We start from the raw sequence: 19,966 nt of genomic DNA, 5'->3' as shown, positions 1-19,966 counted from the left end.
TGAGCTAACTAATTATCATTATGGCCTATGAAACCCAGAAGTTCAATGCCACATTCACAAGAGCTCTCCATTGACTTGTAAGCCAACTGGATCCAGCTTCTACTTTGTATCCCTAATTGTGCAACATCCATCTTTAGTATTTTCTTCCCATCTGAGCCTAGGCCATCCTAATCATCTTTTTCAGATTGGGTTTCCAGTTAAAATTTTGAAAGCGTTCCTTTCTTCTATTCTGGCTACATGACCAGCTCCTACATGACAATAACAATGTTAGGTAAACCGCGTAAATTATGCAGTTTTTCGTTACGAAATTTCCACCATTCCTCATTCACGTCCCATTTTGGTCCGAATATTTATCTTAGGATTTTGTTTTCAAATACTATTAGTTTGGACTCTCCAATCGAAGTAAGTGACCACGTTTCGCAACCATACAACACAACAGGCATAATTATCTCTTTACCGAGCAAGACAGTACGATACATTTCTAGCAGCTGTATCTCAAAATATGTTAATAAATACACAAACATACCTCACATAAGAACACATGATATTCTAGTACCATGCCAATTTACGTAGAACGTAGATTCCAGATTGCATTGTGAAGACATTTTCACTGCTAAAGACAACAGAAATACACGTTAAAAATACTGCTGATAGTTGGAAAACTGTTAATCGATTCTTGACTGTTTTTTTTATTAAAATATTGTTTTCTTTTGTTTCAAAGTCTTTTCTTCTTTCACTGATTCATGCAATTGCTAAATATGCTTATCTTTAAAACACTTCAATGCCTTATTTTCTGGTTATATCAAAATCGACACAACGTAACTAGAGTCAAAACTATAATCATATATATACAAATTTGGTAATAAATCGGTTAATGATAAATTCAGCCTCAGTTAGGAGATTTGGGCTTATATATAATGGAATGGCAAAACTATGTTGCACAGTATATATGTCGTTATATTTAATTTTAATTAGGATTTCCTACGAGACAAGGGTTGAAGCTGTCTCGTTTCAAAAAAGATGAAATGATGCTTCGTCTCGGAAAGTATATCTGTTTATATTGGAAGAACTGTCTTGTCTCACCTCATGAGCACCCCTAATTTTGATGAAACTTGTGTGTTTTCTGTTATTCTTCTCAAATATGCATATTGCTTGGGGTTAAAATCGATCAAGAATAGAAGGGTTATTTCAGACCTAACTTGTGTTTGCACATAAACACAAAATGGAATAGCAAAACTATTTATCATAATACTTTCGAGAAATATTTTTATTAAACATGGTGCATGTTTTCTTGGAAACCTACGAATCATTTCTAAAGTTTTGGGTTGAAAGTGGTGAAGGATTAGTGGTAAATTCACTAGTGGGATATCATGATGTTATTTGGAGAAAAGTTACCGGTATTTTTAATGCATTATTCTGAGCATTTAAGACAGTATTCTTAGTATTCGGTGAAATCGTTGTTGAGTTATTTATTTTAATACATTATTCTGAATATTTAATGCAGTACTCTGCGTTTTTCTTAAACCATTATTGCATTATGTATTTTAATGCATTATTATGAATATTTAATACAGTATCCTTCTTCTTCTCGCTGGTCTAGTGCCTTTACTGCACGTGATTCCGGGTTCGATTCTCAGTGGATAAGCACAAAAAATTACAATCATTCACTTTCATCAATCACTCGTTTTCTTTAGCCTAAAAGGCATAATCGAGAGACAATAAACTGAAAGAATTTAAATCTTTATTGCATTTATTTATTTTAATGCAGTATTCTGAATATTAATGCGGTATTCTTTATGTCCTGGGTTATTCTTAAATCATTACTGCATTATTTGGTTTGATGCAGTATTCTGAAAATTAATGCGGTATTCTTAGTGTCTTGGGTAATTCTTAAATGATTATTGCATTATTTACTTTAATGCAGTGTTCTAAATATTAATTCTATATCCTTGGTGTCTTGGGTTATTCTTAAATTATTGCATTATATATTTTAATGTAGTATTCTGAATATTAAGGCAGTATTCTTGATGTCCTGGGTTATTCTTAAATCATTATTGCATGCAGTATTCTGAATATTAATGCAGTATTCTTGGTGACTTGGGTTATTCGTAAATCATTATTGCATTATTTATTTTAATGCAGTATTCTGAATATTAATGCAATATTCTTGGTGTCTTGGGTTATTCTTAAATTATTATTGCTATTTATTTTAATGCAGTATTTTGAATATTTCATGCAGTAAGCAATATATATATATATATATATATATATATATATATATATATATATACTATTCTGCGTTATTCTTAAACCATCATTGCATTGTTTATTTTAAGTTTTTATTGACGCTACGCTCCTGGAAGTCACTTTCAAACTTTTTTTTTAAAAAAATCGCGTTCAACAATTTTAGTTTAAATTAAAAGTAAAATTTAAGAACTGAGAATTATTTGATTCTTCAAGGGCGAATAGTACTTTATTATCGATGATTTACCTTTTGTTCCTTACAAGTAACAAATGTATAGTACTCAGTAATCAGCCAAATCTATCGAAAAGCATAGTCTTGCCTTGATGACATAGTACTTTGTAAATATTAGCAATACATTCGAATTTGTAAATACAAATGATTTTCTCCGTTATTTTTGAGAAGTAAAGTAAAACAAGAACATTACACTTCTTTCTTTTTATCATGAATATCCTGTTTCTTGAATACTAATTTGGCATCTTCAAAGATGTTAGGTAAAACAAAGAAGTATGCGTTGAATGTTAATTAGATCTTGAACTAAATATGTCGTGTGCGGGTTACGTGTAAAGTGTCATGCTGTCGTCACAGACATTGAAGCGATGAGAGTTAACATGCAATTTTTATTTTACGTATTTCTTTCGCTAAAATAAGGAAGAAATACAAGATCAGCAAAACTGTTTTTCTTCTGAGAAATAGAATTAAATGTATATACATTTAACATATGCATAATTCGTTAAAGGTTTCTCTAGTAGTTTTTCAGGTATTAATAAATGATTTATAGACAATCAACAAATTCAACCACATAACATCAACAAAACGGGGTTGAAATTAAATAAGCCTTTTTTTCTTAAAGACTAGAAATCTAGAGGAGCAGTCCATACTTCTATAATATCTTCGTTAAATGAAAGGTTTTGAAATACATCTTAGGTATTGACTTAAGCCTAGTTCTGATTTGCAAATGCTATCCTTGATTTTTCTTGCATATTTGTTGACTTGTCGTTTTTTGTCTTTTCTATACTTATTTTCAGATATTTCAGATATTTCGTTTTTGCTCTTCCATTGTATCTTAGAATTCTATTATGTTATTTGAAAACAGAATGGTGTCATCAGCTAAATGAAGATGAGTCAAATATTTTCCCTGTTCAAAAACCGAGATACAAATTCAAGTAAAAAAAAAAAAAAAATTACACCTGTTAAAAGTTACGTGTCTATGAGAAAATAATGAACCATAATAGTTTATCGAATTTTGATTTTATAGGTAGTGTACCATAAGATTGACTAGATTACCTGATGTTTCAGCCCATGAAGCCCCATGCAAGGCCAAATGGGCTTATAGATGCTGTGTGGTTAGAATGGTTGTTTCCGACATAGTAATTTATAGTTTCCTAGACGGGAGTTCACTACATCTTAATTCCAGAAGCTTCCCAATTAATTGAGTCATTTTGAGAGTTAACAGCAAGAATTGTTTACCTTCGCCAGAATCAAACCCAAGACCATCGCATTAAAGACATTCTCAAATTTATCTTTAAGATCTTAAATTACACTAGTGGTTACATCTCTCTATCTAAAAGAAGTTCTAAGTCATTGACTGATCAACACCCTGGCCAAACCCCTTAAACTAGAATCTTGAAATTTTAACAGTGCATAGAATTTGTGATGTAAGATTACCGCTAAGGAAGAATTTTTAGAAATTGTACGGGGAAGGGAGAAATGAGGGTGGCAATTATCATAGCAAATGTCCATATCTCTAAATCTCGGGGGGTAGAAACATGAAATTTGGTATATGGAATTCACATTAAAAATAATTAGACTCGTCTTTCAACGTTTTTTGATATTTCCTCTAGAAAGGAAGAAAAAGAGAGGCGAGAAGAAAAAAGATAGGGTTACAATTGTTATAACAAGATGTCCGTATCTCAAAATCCTTTAAACATGAAATTCTGTATTTTTATTTAACATAATGAAAGACGTGTTTCAGCGTTTTCTAATGGTTTAGAAAAAAGCTGGAGAAGGGGTGAGGTTTGCAATTGTTATGACAAGATGCCCATATTTCGAAATTCTTTAAAATTAAAGACATGTCAGGAATATGAAACTTGGTATATAAATTCCTTATTCAAAAACAAATGGGCATGTGGCACAGCGTTTCCGGAAATTCCATCACAGCGCTTCCCGAAATTCCGCTTTTAACGAGAGAAGAGGGCCAATTTCTATTTTTATTCTCAATATATATAAAAATGATTTTGAGATTGTTTGTCCACAGGGTCCAGACCTCCAAAACTTCGTAACTCGATATATATTTGTACATTTTCTTAATAAAACTATATTTGTTATAATAGATGTAGACTAAAAATTCGAATCTGTACTACTTTTTTTTACTGATAAAAGCAATCCAGTTTTATCACTTTTCATGAGAATATAGGTAGTACGTAAAATCTATTTATCGCTTTTTCGGCTCTAGAATAACACCCATTCCATACTATATAAACGTAGTGTCTTGTAAGTATGGACACCCCCAAAATTTGGACCACTTCCAACAAAATTTCTGGGTGCGCGCCTGCACTGGTTTGTTCGATCTGCAGGCCACCTCTATTGACTGTTGTCCGGCTTCGAAGTTTCCATTGCAGGAGACTGCGTTGCAGCTGGACGATGGATATTTCATCCTACTTCTCTTTACAGGCTTTCCAAAGGTTGGAGACGGTGCGGACTCGACGATGGACATGTGTTGCTTGAGGAGTCTGAAAGCACAATAGACCATTGCACTGCCGTCTGGAGTCTCGGAACCGGTGGAACCGGTTTTCGGGTCTGAACGGATCCGGTTTTAGAAGATCCGGTTCCGGAACCGGTTTTTCGGATCCATGTCTGGAACCGGTTTCCAAGAACCAGTTCTGAAAACAGATTTCCAAGAACCGCTTCCTCGCGGAACCCGTTCCGCTGGAACCGAAACTTTGTGGCCATCCCTACGCTAAACCCGAGCTGCTGGCAGGCTGTGAACAATGTGCTAGATGAAATGGTGGAAGCGAAAGGCAGGCGCCCAGGCGGCGGCCACTTGTCTCATTTGGCTAAATAAACTGGATAACTGACAAACTCATTGGCTAAACAGGCAAACTGGCCAACTCATTTGGCTAAACACCCACTGGTGGACCAAATTTTTTTTTCTGGTGACAAGCGGGTCTGGGCGGGGAGGGCACAAGCACGTCGTTCTTTTTGCAGTGTTTTGAAGGTGAATTTTGTGCCTCCTTTACGGGTCTTTGGGGGCTTTCAGATCCAGATCTGGAACCGGTTTCTAAGATCAGGTTTTGGAACCGGGTTTTCGGATCCAGTTCTGGAACCGGTTCTGTAAACCGGATCTCTGAGAACCGATTCCTTGCGGAACAGGTTCCGCTGGAACCGGAACTTTGTGGCCATCCCTAGTCTGGACTCTTGGCACGGATGTCAGAGAAGAGAATTGCCGAGATCCCAGTTTCCTGTTCCATACGGCGACAGAATTCCTGCAGTTCCTTTTTGTCTTTCAGCCACATGACATGGTTTCAGGCCATGGACAATGTTCTTCCGAAGGACCATGTGGTGTAAATCCCTGTGAATATCGCCTTTTATTATCGCTTGCAATGTGCTGCATTTGCTAGCCATCGCATGCTGTCTGAGGTCGCCATACACCGAATTACACGCAATAGCGGCGAGGTCCTCTGCATGGAAAGTCGGTTTCTAGCTGCTCGTGTCTTTGTGGTGGGCCCAGGACTCTGTGGTGGGCGCAGGACTCTTTGCTGGATATTGCCGTATAATACGATTCACAGTGGCACGACCTAAATGAAAATTATTCACTTTATACTTTCTACTGTGCGTGACGCCGTGAGCTTAGCGCCAGAAAGGGCTACAATAAACCCTTTCCAGAATCTGTTCAGTTTCAGCGGCATCAGACTAGACTCGACCACGCTGCTTTACTATGTGACTAACGAGATACTATTGCTTGCCTCGTGGTAATCCCATGGCGATAGGTTGCGCATGCGAGGTACAGTTGCACATTGACTTTGGCTCAATATAAATGTATCTACCTTGTACCACCTGAGCCAACATAGGTTTCTATCATTGAACTTTGATTAAAATGCGTATTGGAATTGTGAAAAGAGTTTAATTTTTCGTAAAGAATACAGTAATGCCATAAATGTATTCGTGCGTGTGAAGAATGGAAGCAATGGCTGAAATATGAGATGCGAGGCCGTCTGTCGTTCAAATTTGGCTATTTGGAAGCGAAGTTCCCAGCTAGCCGAAGGCTAGATATTGATAAACTGCAGACATCACAAATCACAAAGGTATATTTGAATAAGTGAACCATTTGTTGCAATGAAACTAGTAAAACGTACATATAGTCGAAAAAATCGTCGTACATTTGATATTTATTTTATGTATAATTTAGGAACCAAAGGTCTTTAAAATATAGTATTTCACACTCTTGTATAGAAGTTCAATGCTACGTTTGATCCAGATATATATAGTGTCCTTGAGATTGACTTTTTAAGGGAAAATTCAGATGAAGGGCGAAAATTAGAGGAATGAGAAGGTAAGAAAACCTGAGAACCACAAGGACTACTACTCTCCTCGCCACTGAGCCGACGTGTTCCATATCCCACTGAAAGCCTATGTAACTGAAACTAATTTTATTTGGTTTTACGTACAGGTCCATTTCTACAAATAATTTGTCCCATTGAATGCCAGTTGAACGTGAATCAAGTCTTCCATTCTGAACACGTTATCCAAACTTAAGTTACCAGTATGCGTATAGACAGACTACTGTCTATATTCATTGTAATGCCTCGGCTCACAGAAAGGAGAAAAAAAAAGTCAAGGAAGTCATTTCTTTTATCATTGTGGGAAAAAATGCTTTTGCTGCTCGTGATGAGCGGATAATGGTATGCAATCTTCTGCATGGCGTGGTCCTTGGTCTGTGTAATTAGCGGTATTGCGGACGGGGATGCGTGAAAAACACAACAGCATAGTATAGCACAAGGCAGTAAAGACAGAAAAAAATATATAAACTTCGCCGTGGTTAGCTCTTTCGCTTGTCATTCTCATATTTTTCTCTTCCTCGGAAAAGAGTGCTAGAGAAGGCACCAAATGTCAGTGCACTGTGTCGTATAGCGAGCATTTGACACTTGAAGGTCATAAGCACTGTTTTGTACATTTTTTGTTTCTTTTGCATAGACTCAGCGGATAAAAACGTACTCTGATAATGATAATTTGACGCTAAAAGAAAAATATACAGGGAGACCCGTAAACGTATCCTATGTTTTTGTTGCTGTATAATTTTGTCACCAATGACGTTACACAGCTCATTTCACTTGAGCTGTGCTTAAAATGAAATAGTCGTTACCATTTTAGGATGTACTATAATCATTTCAGAATTCTACATAAGCACAGTATTAGCAGCATAATTTTCTACACCGGACTGGGAAGTTTTTCATAGCTCGTTACAACATATATATTGTAGCATTTACGCACAGATTTCAATGTTTCTGTTCTATGCGTCCTCTTTAATGTACTTAACGAAAAGAGAACAATGGATTTAAGTTTGGATTTCTCCACAGCCTCTCAACATTTCCACAACGTCCATTAGCTTAACGAAAAAAAAAAAAAGTATAATCAAATCGTACTGTAATAATAGCATATCACGGTGACCGGGTTTTGAATGCATTTTTTAAACTTGTAAATTCCGAATTTTTGTATCTTGGAGCCATAAATGGCAGTTATGGCAATTGAAAAACCCATCCATATTGGACACAACTTTGTCTAACCATAGAAATATAGTAGTGTGCACTGGCGTCTCTGGCATGTAAAATTTGGAGGAGACATCAAAGAAAATTATTTAAATGGTACTACCTAGCCCAACTTGTTTATTATCTTCGATTTCATTTGTTACCTTTCTGCTTACCTTGATGGATCCCTAAGGTATATCAAGAACTTATAGTTTCACAGCCTGAATATTACATTCCAAATAAATATAATTATTAGACTGTCATTTATATGTATTCTGTCGTTAGTAAATAAATTAAATTAGAATAAAATATTGAATATTTTGTATTGCTAAATATTGGGGAAGACGCGTCCCCCTCGTCCCCCTAGCCAGAGACGCCCATGGTAGTGTGACTCAAAATGCCCGAATCCCTGACAGTGTGTACTTGCATGCAACAACGAACTCCATTCTCGACGGTATTAAGATAAAAGGTTGTAAGCCTCGTTTCCATTTTTAGAAAAGCAAAACATTGCATTTCCGAATTCAATTTACATCCTTGCAAGTTTGTTATGGTACCACATGATCACAAAACTACTTAGTATTTGTATTACAAAAAAATATAAGTTTGATTTTAACTACTCGCTGAACAAAACAATACATTTATTGTAAAAATTATTAACGTATAACATTTTCGCCAACTCTTCACTTTGGCTTCATTCAGGGCCGTGCCGTGGAAAATCAGCGCCCGGGGCGAAAGTATACGACGGCGCCCCCATACATATATTCCAAACAATTTTTCGTATTTTTTCGTTTTTTCTCCCGAATTTTTCGCCCATCTTACTTCGGCGCCCGGATCCGTTGCCCTGCCCCCCCCCCCACGGTACGGCCCTGGCTTCATCAGATACTATCTCTAATGAAGTCAAAGTGGATAGTTGGCGAAACTGTTAAACGTTAATAATTTTTACATTAAAAATATTGTTTTGCTCAGTGAATAGTTAGAATCAAATTTACGTATACTAAAATCAAAGCTTGAGCAACGGAAAAAAAAAAAAACTGTATTTGCAAGTGACTAATAGACATAATTTTAAAAAATATCAAATTTTGAGGGTCACGTCATTTTACTTTATAACTATTTGTGGTTTAAGCTAATAAACGAACAAATTTTTACTTTAATATACAATGTAATTATTATTTCATGATTATATTTTATGAATATGTCAAAAATTATTAGTTTTTGTTCTTATGTAAATGTAGATATTCACTGTTTTCTTTTGTTCTGTCTGCTTTTCACATTTCATTATCTCCGTACGTTTAATAGTATCGAAATAAATTCTACAAATGAAACAGAAAATTACTTCCATAAAAACTGAACATCAAACATTAACTCAATATCTGATTTTTTTAGAAGTTCTTATGTTTATTTAAAATATTTATATTCATCATCTCTTTGCTCACTCTAAATCATGCACTTTGTTTTCTTTATCCGTTTCATTTAAACAGTTCGAAACATCGTTTTCTTTAAGAAGTATTTTGTACTTCTTATGATATCTTGAGAAAACTACTCCCTTTGCATACAAAGCTTTCAAATCTTTTTTGCATTGGTATTGGGAAACGGTTATAGTAAAGAGACCTTTCAAATAACAACTTCCCTTTGTTCTTTTCCCTTATGAAGTCTTAAACGAACTGGCATCAGTGAATCTTCAAACGTACTGAACGTATCGGCCACTTCATTTCCTTTATATAGATGATAGTCCTTGCACGCCTCTCTAAATCCTCAGTTGTTTGCCTTCAACACTGCTTATTTTTGAATACGGTAAAACAGAGTCCTGATATTCTTTCCAATTTTGTGAGGAATGGTGAGAAAGCACTTCGACATTTTATCAGTGAAATCCAGCTGTTAGTGATAATGGTTACCCATTCTTTATGCATGCATGGATGCTCTATAATGCATGCATGGATGAAGTCAACAGGCATGTAAGTATAACCAGGGATCAAATAATGTATCTTTACGGATAAAATGCTTTCACAGTTCTTCAGAAAGTAGTATAACATTGCCCATACTGGTTTGTTCTTGTTCTGACCAGAACAGCTATCAAAGTACAGAACTAATTATTTCTCTAACTGCACCTCTCTTATTAACTACACACAAGTATCGTAAAGAGCGCTGCAAATTTCATTAGACCCCCATTTCCATCACTTGCACCCCAAACGTAGCAAAATTCATCTCTTGAACTACTTTCATAAACCATGAAGTTATAAATGACATATTTTCTACTGTAGTAGAGAAACTTATTTTTTGCTCTGTGAGGTGTGTTTAATACTTTCTACAAATCGAAAGTTTCACATAAAAGTGACTTGTCTTCTATGGCATGAATTTGATCCTTTCCCAAAATTATAAGTAATCGTGGCAAGTTCTTTTTCTTTCAAGTCTTGCTCATATTAAATATCAACAGCGTTATTTGTCCCGTGTTTAAAACTTTCAGATTGTAAGAACTTGTCTTCCTTTGGACAATGAATTCCAACGTTAAATTTTTTGTTAAAAAATGCCGTTGAATATTTGTTTTGATAGGAGTACTAGCCTTCGGCTAGCTGAAAACTTCGCGCCCAGACCCCCGCATTTGCTTGGTCTACGGCCTTGTACTTCTCGTATCCCTAACATATTTCTAATTTTAAGGAACTTCGAGATATAATCATCTTATTATACGTGTTGCAATCCACACCCTTTTTCTTCTCTTCTAAAGGAAAGTACTCGAGCTAAAAAGTCTTGTTGAGTATTCTTGTTGAGTCATGTTGAGTATTCATAGCTAGTCCTGTAATAGACAAATAATTTGCTTAAATTAGGCAGTGACATAGCACAAAGTACAATATGACAGTAAAATTGATCTAAAAGCATTCCGAAGCAAATATACATTACCTTGTATTAAATGAAAAACATGAAATAATGGCTTTGTAAGTTAAGAATTATTATATCTTCAATGTCTGATAATTTATCTTTTAAAGTTGGATCGTCTCTTGAGATGCAAGACTTTCAAATTCAATCTCGACTTGCAGAAAGGGTGCTTCCTAGTGGACCAAACGCTACCTGATAAGAGTTTTCTATTAATTCGCTTATATATTTGTATCTTACACCACATGCTCAAACTTATGATAAATTAATCGAGTTCAATGTATTTACCACGAAAAACCAAAATCGTATCATATAGATATTAAGTGATGCCACACGTTGTCAAGTATGTCACGGTTATATGCCTTTGATCTATATCTTCCATTTCTGCTGATATTGGTAGAGGGAGAAAATATACTCGAACTTCACGGAAAGAAATCTATGAATCGCATCGGGCAATCTTGGAGTGGAGACAATTCTACCGGAAAGACATGTTTAATCCAATGGTGGCGAACGTGTTCGTCGAATTACGTTGTTCCTATATCAGCACGGGAAAGGTACGTGTAAAATAACCTGAGCATATTTGTTTCAAATTTAAAACAGCTTCTAGGAATATGAGGAAAATTTCTTCAACTTTTAGTATTAGTACCTGATAATGATGCTCAAAATCCAAAAACATCTGTGCAATTTAATAAATGATTTAACAAAATTCAACGGTTAATTATCAGAATCAAAATTTCCTATTATATTCCAACTATGATTGTTATTACCCGTAAGATCCTGTATAATATTATCTTCCACCTTCTTCCATCTTTTATGCATAGATTTTCCACATCGAACTCCAGGTATTACTCGCGTATTTCCAATGCAAGTAGCATGTTCCATCCATCTTCAACGCAGATATTTAGTTGAAAGGGAACAACGTCTCTTTATTTTTTATTGTTTTATGTTTTCCGAACTTACTGTCTTTCTACTGCTTACTGGACATTTCAGCGTTTATGTTTGTCAGTAAAAAAAAAAAAAAAAATCTTGTTATTCTTAATCATAGTAGGAAAGATATAGTTTATAACTGTTCCTACTAAAAATTCCGTATCTTGTGCTGGATTCTTTCGATCTTTATCTATCGGCAAGAAAGAACCTGCATTGTTCCCTTTCATAGCCAGTAACTTTGCAAAGCACTTACGTTGGAAGTACTGTAAGTTTGGTTCTCAAATAAACTGGCTGAATTATTTTTAAGGTTTAACCAGTAAATATTTTTGTAAACTTCTCAGCTACGGAAACATGAGGTGAGAAGTAATTATAAACGTACTGAAGTACAGATACACAACATAAAAGATGAAAATTTTATACATGCTACCGTACCAAGATCCCCCCCCCCCCCATTTTCTTCTTTAGAATAGTAAATACCCTTTTCAAAGCACTCCTTCACTTTTTACCTCCCGGCGTAAGCACACGGAAGCTTATAGTTTCAGTCCAGGTGATTGTGTATAGTACTTTATTTCTCAGGAATTACTGGTTGGATCTGAACCAAATGTAGTGAGCAAGTAACCTATGGTGCGAAGAATCACTTCCAAGGACAGGCTCGGCTTAGTTCACCTTATGTATGGTACTTTATTTCTCGGTAACTATTGTCCGGCTCTGTACCAAATTTAGTGGCCAAATAGCTCGTCGTCTAAAACAGGATTTCCCAACCTGTGGTACGCATACCATTGGTGGTAGAATACGTCAGTCACTGTAGTGTTACGTATGGCTTATGGTGGTATGAATAAGTAATATGCTTTGGTGATACGCAGGGGAAAAAAGGTTAAGAACCTCTGGTCTAAAGAATAAAGATCGCTATATTTGGTGGGCGAGCTCGGTGAGGAACAGGCTCGGTTCGGCTCTTATGTGGTAACTATTTTATTTTTCGGTAACTACTGCCCAGATTTGAACGAAATTTAGTGGGCAAGTATCACATCGTCTAAGGCAATGATTCCCAGCTTATGTTAACTGACGACAAACTTTACTGAACACCCATGACATAGGTTTGATTTTAAATAATAATAATAATAATAATAATAATAATAATAATAATAATAATAATAATAATAATAATAATAATAATAATAATAATAATAATAATAATAATAGTGCAAGACTAAGACTAAATTATAATAACTTTCTGTGAAGTATTGACTCTATGTAGCATTGACCATTGTTGGTGCCGGTGGAGGGTTTGGCTGGCACAGTCTATCTCAAAACTGGTTTCAATTGATGATTTTCAAATTCTAAAATTTACCGACACCGGTTGGAAACCTTTGATCTAAAGAATAAAGCTTGCTGTATATGGTGGCCGAGCTCGGCCAGTAACAGACTCGGCTCGGCAACAGAAATTATGTTCCACAGCTTTGCACGCCGGGAGCCCCTGAGTTCGGTTCACCTCAGCTTGTTTTATATATATATATATATACACTAGCTGAACCTGCACTCTATACACAGCTCATCATTCATGGTATGAGTATGGGTCTCCTTGGCATTCCTCACAACATCTGTATATGCCCCTTTACAAACACAAGTGAAAGACGTCTTGATAAAAATCGGCAAGAGGTACCATAAAGGGGAGATTTTTTTTTCGATTATCTTTTCAATATTTCGCACCGTTTGTAAGATTGAGCCTACTTCCGTTGGAGTTTCTAATTCATGTATGATTAAGTGTTTTCTTTCCTCTTGCATGCAGTCTGTAATAAGCAAATACATTACATACACAATTAATTACGATGTCAGTGATATATGGTGTTCATTGGCAAAACATTCCAAACAATATAGATTCATTTTAGACTGAAGAAATGATTGTCCTCTGTTTTTAATTATCATTTGGCCAAGAAGCAAACGCCTGAGGCATATACAACCCCATGTATACAACTATATGGTGTTGAAATGTATAACTCGTAGGATATGATGCTTTTTAAAATTTCAACACTTCCAGTGTACCCCTAAAAATGTAATAAAGAAATAACAGCCATGTTTTTTTTTTTTTTTTAATATTCGATTAGAACTGGACAATCTACACAAAATTTGGAAGCTGTTTGATCGTAATTGTCTGTATGATATGACTACGTCTCTCTGTAAATCTCAAAAACTGTAATTACGTGCACTTTTTTTTAAAAAAATAAGACTATACAGTATAAGGAAAACAGCAACTGGTACGGCAAGGTTCACTTAGTTATTGTGATTAATTTTGAACATTTTCAGTGCCGGCTATTGAGGAAAGTCACTTTGGTAAATATTTGTATGCTACAAGCTATTGGTTTACTATCCGGGGAACACGGTGACTCAGTATAGAGCGCTTACCTTTGGTGCGTGGGGTCCCTGGCTCGATTCCCGACGAAGTAAGCTTCTGGTGGACACCATCATGTCCACGAGGTTTTCTCTGAGTAATCCCGTTTCCTCCCACAATCTCATTCCACCAATTATTCCATCATCATTCACTTGTATTAATCATCCGTCTCTCTTAGCCTAAAGGATATAACAGTGGGACGTTAAACTGTAAGATTTAATTTATTTTTCGTTTTTCTTTTTTACTATCCGATGTCATTGAACACTGTATTCAAATTTGAATTCAAAGACCCTTAATGCAACCATAATCAATTGTTAAAATGAAGTTTTGTCTACAAAAGAAGGAAAATTGAGATTATGTATATGTATATTCAGTCATTTAAAATCAAAGCCACCTTAAGCGGGTCCCTTTTTTTCTTTTTCGAAATTATCCCTTTATTACAGTTTTTGAAACTTCGTAACGTAACCTATCATTCATTTAGAGTACCTTAGAGTAAATCCAGCTTCTTTCCTTTAGAAATAACTTCAGCGTGTATGTATGTATGTGTGTGTGTGGGGGGGGGTTAATCAAATATATGTGTAGCAGGAGCCAAAGTAGAACGAGAAGTGAAGATTCCACTAATGATGAGAATGTTTTCCTTTGAATATGTGTTTATGTTCATTTTCTCTATAATTATTGATGATAGTAATTTTTCCTCATTGTATTCAAATGTTTTGACAATTTTAAAGGGAAAAAAAATTCACCACAATTAGCATATTTGGTAACTTTTTAGTTGAAAATATTTCTTGTCGCTTAAATAGTGATAAAAATATATATATTATTTATGAACAAATTCATACTCAGTAACTTGAGACAATGGTTTTATTGAAAAAAATTACATAATTTTCTTCAAAACCTTTTTAATATGAAAAGAAACATGAAAGTCATTAGAATCAAGAAAACTATTCTATGATAATCAAGAATTATACTTTTATATATATATATATATATATATATATATATATATATATATATATATATATATATATATATATATATATATATATATATATACATAATTTCGTTATATGTCTTTCGTTTTTGTTTCTTATTAAAACGATTAAGGGGATTTGATACTAAACCTCCCAACTTATGCAATGATAAAAAAAATCATTTATGGATACTACAGTTTCTGCCCTTGTTTAGAGAGAAAAAAACTATATGAATCAATGTTATAAATAAACTTATTCATTGATCCCCTGATTAAAACTCCTCATACATATAGACCTATTCTCGTTACAGGAACGACAACAGAGGCATGAAAAAAGTGTTTTCTGTGTTAGCTTTGAATATAAAGAAATAAGAAAAAACTCATTTGGAAAGTTTCCATGTGAAATATTATTATGTGGGGTGCGGAAACGTGGCCACTACATAAAAGCAATGGAAAATAATTGAAATGTTCAAAATATAGATATGGCGAGGGGTGGAGAAAATTACATAGGTGGAACGAGAAATTACTGATAGACGAGAGGAGAAGAAGTACTAGAGAAAAAGGTGAATATAACAGTACTGTAAATAATTAAGAAGGGAAAAGAAATATGTAGAATATAGTTTAGGAGAAGAAATTGTATTGTGAGGAAATACGTGTATGATGGAAGGAACAGATAGAGGAAGAAGAATGCGTATAATCAAATCATAAGTTTAATATTTCATATTTGCGTCCTGAAAGATAAAGATAATAAATGCATGTGAATAATGAAATAATTTCTAGAATGAAGATGATGGGTAGAAAGGAGAATCCTGAAAGAACTTCGTGGACGGAATATTGTCTACTCTTAATCAATATTTGAGCCTTGGGTTCTTCACATCAAGCGTAAGTGTCGTACCATTAAGCTAGATATGCCAAGTGAAGAAAATAAACAAGTTAGCGGACCATAGAGTATGAACATTTTTCAATTTGTGGGGATCAGATTTAGTGCTATCCCGTGGGTGTGTCAACTGAAGCCGTCGTTTCAGGCCGAGCGTCATAGACTAAAGAGTTAGGCCTGTCAGGGAAAAAAAATATTTTTAATTCATTCTTGAGTTTGAAAACATTTAGGTGATGAATCATCTTTTTCTTAGAAGTAAACCTTCCGACGTCGAAATCGACTTTGTTGACCACACTTGGCAACAAAGTGGGGAATATCAAGAAATGAGCGTAAGTAAAATTTAAAGTGCTTCCGACCATAAAGACGGTGCAGTAGCCAAAAACTTGATTGATCAGAATAAGCCAGAACAATGTTGTAAATCGGAAAATTGCAGTGTTTTTGTAAAATGGGTAAAAGAATGGGAAACAAAACACATTAATAGACACTGGACGAAGTATATATCTATTAGAGAATAGGCTTGATGTGACCACCATCTTGAAATTGCCCATCTTGTATCACGCTCGATTTTTTAAATAGGAAGGGGGTTATGTAATATCAAACTGGGCTATAATTTTAAGAGTAATACAATGGTGAAGTCTATCTTGACCTATGTTTATATTTGTAAGACATATTGAAATGGCACATTATGACATAATGAAACGCAACTTTGTTATAATATTCACGTATAGCAGATATGAGTTTGTAGATTATTCAACTCTTAAACATAAATGTTGTATATTGAATAAAATAAAACGCTGGTCATCAAAGGATTTTTCGTATGATGATACGCTGCTAATTTATTACTATGCTCTATTATTATCACTATCATTGATAAGAAAAAGTCAAAAGTTGGCACAAAACTATTCACATACTCTATATGAAATTCCCTCGTAAATTATTGCGGCCCCTCAATTTACTTTCGCTCCAAGTCTCGCAAGTCGCCGACACCGCCCAGGTCACTCTGTCACTATACAATCAGAAAACTTAACGATAATGATGACATTGTTTTCCAAAGGTTATTTTGGTGCACTTTCTCCTGATTTTAAGATTTACCTACTGATCTACATTGTTAGGGGATACCGTTTTCTCTGCTTGTTTAAAAATTTGTTTAATGAATGTGTTTCTTCTTGTTCCTTGTGAATATTATTGTCTGATAAAGTAATGAGCAAATGATAACGTCAACGCTTAATCTTTTATCAAGAATCGAGTTCTTTTAAACGAAACATTCCTTGATTGATGTATTCAAAAGAACGATGACTTCTCCTTTGTCTACAAATTTCATTGAAGCATATGATTGGCCATTGTTCTTCAGCTCTCAAAAGGATCGTACTCTACAGACACAAAACAAGTAGGGAATCAATTTTTCCGTTAATAATTTTCTTATCAAATGAAGAAGAAAAGTGTTTTAAAAATATTTTTAAATAAAGGTACAACTTAAGCTTTCTACTTTTGTGGAAGTCCACAACAAATCAGATTACTATCATTTACCTTCTAGTATTATTTTGCTTTATAGAATATCCTCCCTAAATGATAGACTATCTTCCGATTGTTAATAAATATGTGATTTGTAATAATAATAATAATAATAATAATAATAATAATAATAATAATAATAATAATAATAATAATAATAATAATAATAAGAAGAAGAAGAAGAAGAAAATAGTAATTGAATTGTTCTTTGCTTGGTTTTAGTCTTTAAGGTTGTACGTTCTGGTTTCGGTGGAAATTAGTTTCCGCTTGCCTGTTAGAAATAAATATAAAACTAAATATCAAAACTATATTTTATTATTGGATCAAAAGATCCAATATATTTCAATCAAAAATTTTCTTTTACACCTCATATCTGGAAAACAGAGATGAAGTGGGTCAGTGGGTCGGTGGGTCAAGTGGATCAAGTTTTCTGAGTGGGTCAGTGGGTCGTGGGTCAACAGCATGTGACCCACTGTGATCCACCACCCACTGCGACCCACCGACTCAGCATGATCTATCGACCCACTCTGCTCACTGCATTGTAGACAGCATCTTCTGAAGACTGGTAAATTTCTCTTCGTTTTGCTTTCAAGACCTTCATTTCCCTTCCTTTTCCATTTGTTTCTGTCTACTTACCTGAGGTGAGTATATCTAACCAAGTGAAAATAAAGAACTTCAGGCACTTTTGGATATTGATATTTTTAATTGTAATAATAGCAATAGGACTTATACTACTATTTGGCTTTCGAGACCTGTGAGTTTTTAGAGGAGCTAACTACTGGAAAAAATACATTTTTGAATCACTTATTATATAAAAAATTGAATGTAACTATGTGTACCTGATCATCACAGTCAAATTGCAAAGTCAAATGAAATTACTTTTGGTATATAGTTAGGCCTCAATCCAAATTGTGATGTTATATTGCTTTCATTATAATGCATAATATCCTAAGGAGGTAGTGAGGATCCGAATTTTTGCGAGGAAAAAAATTAGTATCTCGCACGCCGTTAAACTTACGAAGCTGAAATTCAGTGTATTAACTCTTTATTGAAAATAAACAGAATGTGTCCTAGCATTTTTTTAAATTCTCCTTTATGGAGGGGGGGACACTTTCTATATATGGAAAATTTTTAGTGAATTGGTTTGTAAAAATGATCGAAAACGATCGATGTTATTTAGAAAAAAATCAGAAACAAAAAATACAGTGCTTGGCTTCATATATCCATTACTTTCTACTATAATAATTGCTGAAGCTTGTGTTTATTCCATGGAGCGCTTAGAGCACAGGGCAATCAACCCATAAAGTTGTGAGAAAAATAGGCATAAAATTTGTACCGTAAGCTTAATTACACGGAAATTTTAAGTTTGGATTGCACGCATAATTATATGAAAAGTTTTACACTTTTTCACCCCTTTACGTTGGTCTACTTACCGTGATTGGGAACTTTCAAATTTCATCCTTTTTTCCACTGAAAAGTGTCGATAATTCAACATTATGATAATTAAATTGAAATTCATCGTAATTTGGGACATGGCAAACAGCAGTGTGGTAATTGAAGGGGAAGAAGGAGGGAAATTCCCATTCACCTCTGAACACTTTCCAGGAACCTCGTTCCCTTTCGCTTTCTAGACGGGGGAGGAAACTTGGTAATGGCGTCAAACCTTCATGTGTAATTACAAAGATTAAATTTGTAAACAAATAAGAAATCATCAGTTTATCAGGCTTTAATTGATAATTTATTCACAAGATTCCCCTATCGAAGGCGTGATAGAAGAAGTTTCTATTCTCCATGAGTCAACATTGCTAACTGACATGGTCGATATGGAAAAGATGTATGGTGATAGAGAGAGATACTTCTTGCTGAGTATTTCAAAACTGACTAAGAAAAGTCGTTATCAGACTTTAGTCTAACAAGCAGATTGTCGATGAGGAGTTGCAGAAATCGGGTAGAAGTATTATAAATTCCCATGACAGAGTGCGAACGGGAATTTCCTCTTATGAATTTACAGATGACTGATATTAGAAATAGACTAAGTGCTCAAACATTGTCTAACTTATTGTTCATCAGTGTTAATGGCCCACCGCTAGACAAGTTCGAAGTAGACAAGCTAGTTATTTTTTGGGTAAAGGATGGACATCATTCCGCTGCGGATGATTTACCACGAAAATGTTACCAACAGGAAATAAACCCGATTTCAGATTTGTTTTAAGGTGGAAAATTATGAGTTATGGAAAATGTATACTTGTATTACCAATTGCTTATTTGTGTTATTCAACTTTGTACCTAATTTTTAGTAAGTCTCTTCTTTGCTTTAGGTAAACTGCTTTGAATAAATATTCTTAATAATTGCAATTATGCATATTTGTAACTTAAATTTAACGTGGTGTTTTCAGTGATTACACAAATTACAATTATGAGCATACTTTATGGAGATGCTCTC

The 19,966-nt window shown here is 34.6% G+C and overlaps 1 protein-coding gene across 1 annotated transcript in view; it reads left to right on the top strand.

Moving 5' to 3' along the window:
* The window catches only part of LOC145680521 (uncharacterized), a 229,381-nt gene that overhangs the window by 20,455 nt on the left and 188,960 nt on the right, over window positions 1–19,966 (top strand). The gene's annotated exons all lie outside the window — the stretch shown is intronic.

The sequence above is a fragment of the Thermobia domestica genome, chromosome 3 (genome assembly GCF_964235325.1).
Source record: "Thermobia domestica chromosome 3, izTheDome1.hap1.1, whole genome shotgun sequence".
In the NCBI taxonomy this organism is placed as follows: Eukaryota; Metazoa; Arthropoda; class Insecta; order Zygentoma; family Lepismatidae; genus Thermobia; species Thermobia domestica.
Note: the sequence above shows the minus strand (reverse complement) of the source record. Positions and strands in the feature narration are given on the sequence as shown.